A 6,703-nucleotide genomic window follows, 5' to 3' on the forward strand; every position below is an offset into this window, starting at 1 on the left:
TGCTCTGTTTAATCTGAAGGCCCCGAGCAAGTTTAATTTACCTGGCAACGCAAGCTAGCTGAAATATGATTGGTTAAAAACTCTACCATAATAAATAAGTTATTTATTGAGTTATTATATCCACTCAACTAAGTGGAAATAATATGACGTAAATAATACAGAGAATAATATTGTGTTCATATTTATGAAAATAAAATAACATAAATTATAAAATAACATAAAATACATAAAAGTAAATTTACTTTTCTGAGAATGTTTAGGCCAGCAGAGAAGGCCTTGCTGGCCCTGAGGGTCCGCCACTGATATTAAGCAATGTAATCCAATTACCATAATATTAAAGTAATGTAAATGGAGTATTTTTAATTACTTTTGGATTATTCTATACCAAATATGTTTAAAATATATAACAAACAAAAACAATCCATATGATATGATATGATTTTTACATATTTGTCTCTTTCTTTTTTGTCCTATGGTTGTTGAACACGACAAAATTGAAACTGTTGACGAACATCTGGAGAACATCTGGCGAACATCTGCAACCTTCAACAAACCCTGACAAATCCTGATGAGAACACATTTGCCCCCTTTGCCAACTGATTTGTTGCTTTACTGTTGTATATGTTAGTTGCTCCATGTACAGCACTTTGTGTGCAGTCATGGCTGTTTGAAAGTGCTCTATAAATACAGTTGAGTTGAGTTTGCACCTCAGTGGGATAAGGGCTCAAAGCCGTACTCACTGAATGGTGCACACACGTAGCAAATGTTTTTTGTCGGGGTTCGTTCACTGTTGCAAATTTTGTCGGGGTTCGTTCACTGTTGCAAACAGCTTCCAAAGACGTTCGCCAGATGTTCCCAAATAGTTTTAATGGCTGCAAATATTTGTCTTGTTGCCATCAAATTTTAAACATGTTCAAAATCAGGTTTGGCGAGTCATGGAATACATGTCATGGCGTTATGTATTCAGGCTTAAAAAATAAAATTTAACTGTAATCTGTTGCGGTTACAAAAAAAAAAAAAAACATGACATTACTTTAATATCAAGGTACAGTTACTTGGATTATGTGACTAAATAAATTTATTAACTGGTAACTGAACCGGAATGCATTTTTAAAGTAATCCACAAAACCCTGTCCATAATTTCTATGCGACAAAATAAATAAATAAATAAATAAAATACTGTTTCAAACCATCAAAATTGCTGATGAACATCTTTGCAACCGTTTGAGACCTTGAACAAGCCCTGACGGAAAAACAACATTCACTTGATGCGCACATGCTTGCAAACCTTCGCTGCTCTGTGAGATACGGCCTTAAATTGGCTTGAACTTTTTTCCAGGGAATCGTCAAACTGCCTCATTCAACTAAGTACAATGTATTTTTACTTGTGTCTTGCTTTAACTATAAACTACATTTCAAAGTATGAACCACATGTACCAAATTCAAACATTCATACATTCACAGCAGAAAAATATTTCACCTACCTTAATTAACATAAACTGCATTTAACTGCTACAGCTCTATTCAACAGTAGAAGCCACATTTCAACGCATGAATTGCATTTAACGGTATAAACCGGACGAACAGTTTAAAAAACATTTTACTGTCTCAACTACTTGAGACAGTAAAATGCGGAAACTACATTAAGTAATGGTTAGCACGTTCGCCTCACAGTGCAAAGGTGCAGGGTTTGATTCTGGCTCCGGGCTTCCTGCGTGGAGTTTGCATGTTCAAAAACAATACTGAGTTTATCTTTAAGCTATAAAAAAAAGAGCTATAAAAATGATTAACCATTCAAATTATATAGATCCAACAAATCAATTATTGATCAAATTAAACACTCACAAATTCTATGACTCATTTTCATTCAAAACAGCACAAATAATATACAAAGCACACAATAACCAACTTTGCCACAGAAATCCAGAAGCTTTTCGAAATCAGAGTGGTTTGTTGTAGTTTAAGAGGTGCACGTGTCTAAAAAAGTCAATGACTCAAACAAACACAAAGCAAATTATAGAGCAATTAGGAAATACAATGGAAAAGTTGTGAATCGCTTGTTGTGTTGAATAGAGATTTAATATATAGTACTGTGCTACCAAAACATATCAGTCATTTATAGACATGAGAAACTGCACTGAATATATTTTTCGAGGTTGGTCAGGTTTTAGTTTATGAATAAGATTATCGGTAGAGATGTATCAAGGGGCGAGTACATTCATATTTTCCTTTTGTTTATTTGCTTTTATTTATAGCGAGTATATTCCACAATGGGTCTACACTTTGGGCTCATACGTACAGCTATTTGAACAAGTGTAAAGAGAAGCAATGTTTTTTTTTTATTTTTCTTAATTGGTACAAATTTAGAAATAACCTACTTGTGTATTAACATGATATCGTGATTGTTAATAACTTATAGAGAACAAGGGGCTAGGACTGAATCGGCTTTTCAACCCTCTTCCTACTCCCTTTGAGCCTACTGAACCAAGCTTTGAATAGATTTTTTTTCTTTGATTTGTTTTTTTCATGTCTTTCATGTTATGTTTATATATTCAATATCTCAATCTATGAAATATCGATGGTACAAATAATGTGTTGAGCTAACAGGTGACCACCCTTATTGACAGTCCGGATAATGTATCACGGTGCCAAATGGCCTCCTTTGTTGCCTGACCAAATGGTGTATGATTGTGGCATGTGACTGATTTCCGTCCCTCCTCAAGAGGGGCCACACTGTAGGGAGGGGCGTTGTCCTGCCGGGGGTATCTCCGCAATTACGTATTCCACTCTCCAAACTCCAAAACGACTTCCTGCGCCCGTGATAACGAGGTTTGTGGGTTACTCGGCTGGACAACAGATTCGAACGAGAATCTAGCGTGCGCAACATGCTTGTGCTTTGTCGCGATCTCCTACCTGGACCACAGCGCGTCCGTCTCGCAGTCCACAAGAAGCATCATGCACGTGAGGTCAGATTGTCTCTTCACGTCAACGTGGATTTATTCATTGATTGTCGACGCTGATCATCACCGATCGATTGCGTTTCGCCTCTTCACTGCCATCCCGCTGCTGCTCCTCATCTGCGCTCAATGCAGCTGTGCTCCAGGTGCACGAAGATGCGCGCCCTCGACCCGACAGGCGCGCGCGCACACACTCCATCGGGCTGTTGGTTAAAAATAAAAATAAATTCCTATTGGTTGACAGTTTTTTTCATGTAATGTACAAATGACCTTATCCCATCTGTTATTTTTAAAAATCAAACGTGGCCCTTGAGTGCGAAAGTTTGCCCAAGCCTGTTCTAAAGGTTGCTGACGGGAACATTTATTTTGTTGTTGGCCATTCTGCCACAGAGTGGTAGCACACTGTAAAAAACGACTAGTCACATTTACTCATTTACCTCACTTTACCCACAATAGCCACAAGTGCCATTGTTTATGTTGTTTATATTGTTTATATTGTCTCTACGGTTTATACTGTTCACATTACATTACATTAGCTGCTATCTTGTCTTAGCTGTGTGTTTAATGCGCAGCATGTTTGCAAATTTCACTGCTCATATTTCAAGTATATCCCACTCATGAGATTTAGGTAAGAATTACAAGAAACTAAAAATTGGAGGTCCGAAAATATTAAGTAACCCTTACTCAACTCAATTGTCAAGTTACACATTTTCATTTAGTAAAAAGTAATTGCTATAATGGGTAACCAATGTTGAAGAATTAAGTAAACCTCAATAATAAATTGTAATAAAGCAAATTCCTATTGGTTGACAGTTTTTTTCATGTAATGTACAAATGACCTTATCCCATCTGTTATTTTTAAAAATCAAACGTGGCCCTTGAGTGCGAAAGTTTGCCCAAGCCTGTTCTAAAGGTTGCTGACGGGAACATTTATTTTGTTGTTGGCCATTCTGCCACAGAGTGGTAGCACACTGTAAAAAACGACTAGTCACATTTACTCATTTACCTCACTTTACCCACAATAGCCACAAGTGCCATTGTTTATGTTGTTTATATTGTTTATATTGTCTCTACGGTTTATACTGTTCACATTACATTACATTAGCTGCTATCTTGTCTTAGCTGTGTGTTTAATGCGCAGCATGTTTGCAAATTTCACTGCTCATATTTCAAGTATATCCCACTCATGAGATTTAGGTAAGAATTACAAGAAACTAAAAATTGGAGGTCCGAAAATATTAAGTAACCCTTACTCAACTCAATTGTCAAGTTACACATTTTCATTTAGTAAAAAGTAATTGCTATAATGGGTAACCAATGTTGAAGAATTAAGTAAACCTCAATAATAAATTGTAATAAAGCAACTGCTGTAATCAGGTAACCAATGTGAAAGAATTAAGTAAACCTTAAATTAATGAAATGATTACCAATATGTAGCAAATAGGTAGTTGAAACTTGATGATACATATCTCTTTACCTAATATATCTAAGTACTTGTCACTGTGTTCCAATAAATGTGACAATAAATATTCAATTTTCCAATGCAATGGTTTATTCACAATATCCATGTGTGGCAGACATAAACATTGCATTTATATGGACATAAAACAAATCACAAACATGGAATCTGGGTACAGGTATATGGTTAACATAATTATCTTGTAAAGGCAACATAACTCTTGTACATAGAAATATAATTATATAATATATAATACGATATATAGCATATAATTATATCTTAACAAGATGGTCAACTTTATGAAAGAGGACACAAATAAATGTCATACTTACAAGATACACCCCACCCCAAAAAATAAACATCTGGCAGCAATGTAGCCCCATACACACATCTTCAGCCCAATTTTAGAAAATTATGTGTTATACTGTCAAATGTTTTTTTTTAATCTTAAATTAAATCAAAATCTTAATCTTAATATTGTTAATTTCAAAACACTATTGCACCAAAATGTGCGCAACCGTATTTTGAAGATAACTTTTGAACTACAGGTTGAAAACAGAGGAACATCAGCCAACAGGTTACAACTGGTAAAAATAAATAACAGGTGAGGGCTTGGGTCACTGTCTGAGGGTGTGTGATGTTGCTTCATGATAACATCTTCACCCTCAGATTGTGGAATTTAGAGCTTCACTGCGTTCGGTCCTAGCAAAAGTTTCTGAAACGCCTCATAGGTGTAGCGCAGTGGAGTGGGGTAGGCCAGGTTGAGGGCGTAGATCACCCCCATTAACAGCATTCAGGCTTTCGCGGTTTCACCGCATGCAGGCAGTATCTCCTGTCCTTCTACAAGGACGGAGACATCTACTGGATGATACAACGTCTTGCTTCAGTGCTTAGGTTCTGTCAAGAGATTAATATTGTGTCAATACAATGAACTGTCAGGGTGAGAACATACAGCAGTAGCATGTGCTATACATTATTTCCAGGATTGAAGAATATGATAAGGAACTGGCCAAAATAGTGAAATGAAAAGGGAGGGCAAAGTCTGTAAGCCACTCCAATCTCCCTTTCACCCCATACAGTTTTGTGTTTATGTGATTAATCACATACAATACTCGTTAGACATTTTGAAGACAAAAATGATGTAAGTCATGTTTTACACTCACCAAAACTGATTATAGACAAACAGCAAGAAACCTTTCAAAGAAGAGAGAATTATATTAAAACAATGGCCTGTGTTTGAGTGGAGGGGGTTATGTTGTGTATTATGAATACTGTTCTGCACCTATCTTAAGAATGACTTGAGTGCACAGACCAAAACCCACAAAAGAGAAAATGTGTCATATTGAACAACATGAGCTCATCATGTTGGCTTATGAAGTCTATATTCTGCTCATATTTCGTCATGCTGTATAACCAGTGGCGGGCCGTGCATTTCAACCTTAGGCCTTCAGTGACGTCACATACATACACAATATAGGCTCGTCAAGCAGCACTTAATTTCAGGAGCATTTAAAACCATCAAGTATGCATTCACAATTAAGAGCAGGAAACTAAATTTACAGATAGTCAAAAATAAAAAGATGATTTAAAAATACGAAATAAAATGCCACCCAAATTACGTTGTGTGATCTTCAACAAGTCTGTCCAATAAATTGCGCAGTGTCGCAGTTTCATATAAGACACCAACCAAACAATAACAAAACAAACTATTCTTTGAAAATAAACAGATCATTCGCATTTTGAAAATCGGCGATACAACAGCAAATAACTGACATAACTGACTAACTAATAACTGACGAACAGCTGAGATTGAACGAACTTTCGTGCACGAAGGTGACTACAATGCGCCATTATAAATTGCAGGTGAGCAGATTTATTTGATACATTTTTGTATCTTTGTCATTTTATTTCGTTGCCATGAATTTAATACTAACGAAATAAAATGACAAGAAGAAATGTAAAATAAAATTCATTTACTCACCAATGTAGTGCCTTTTCACTGAGGTGCAGATCTACGCAAGTGTCCCCAAACGTTTTTAAACGCACCATAGCTTGTAAGTGCCCAGCCGTTTCCTTGCTGCCTTAGTAAAACAATCCAGTGTGGCTCCAAAAACCAAATCGGTCAGTTACAAGCAATAGGCATTCCCAGCAGTACAATGTGCAGCGTTTACAGAGGCTGTGAGTCACGGGTAGCGTTCATAATTGCTCGTCTGAAAATGACGGACAAACTCTCTTCCTTGCTGGGACAGGTTAGCTAGCGCAGGAGTTGGGCGACCTCTTCGCACAA

General features: G+C 36.6%; 1 protein-coding gene across 2 annotated transcripts in view; it reads right to left on the reverse strand.

Moving 5' to 3' along the window:
- The window catches only part of LOC109526459 (uncharacterized), a 31,186-nt gene extending 28,017 nt beyond the window's left edge, over nucleotides 1–3,169 (reverse strand). The window contains exon 1 of one of the 2 annotated variants that reach the window (XM_019887744.1): nucleotides 2,914–3,169. The gene's annotated coding sequence lies outside the window, so the exon portion shown is untranslated. The remainder of the gene's footprint in view (nucleotides 1–2,913) is intronic. The other variant, XM_019887743.1, reaches the window with a different exon arrangement.
- Between the last annotated feature and the right edge of the window lie 3,534 nt (nucleotides 3,170–6,703).

The sequence above is a fragment of the Hippocampus comes genome, unplaced genomic scaffold (assembly GCF_001891065.2).
Source record: "Hippocampus comes isolate QL1 unplaced genomic scaffold, H_comes_QL1_v1.1 scaffold245, whole genome shotgun sequence".
Lineage (NCBI taxonomy): Eukaryota > Metazoa > Chordata > Actinopteri > Syngnathiformes > Syngnathidae > Hippocampus > Hippocampus comes.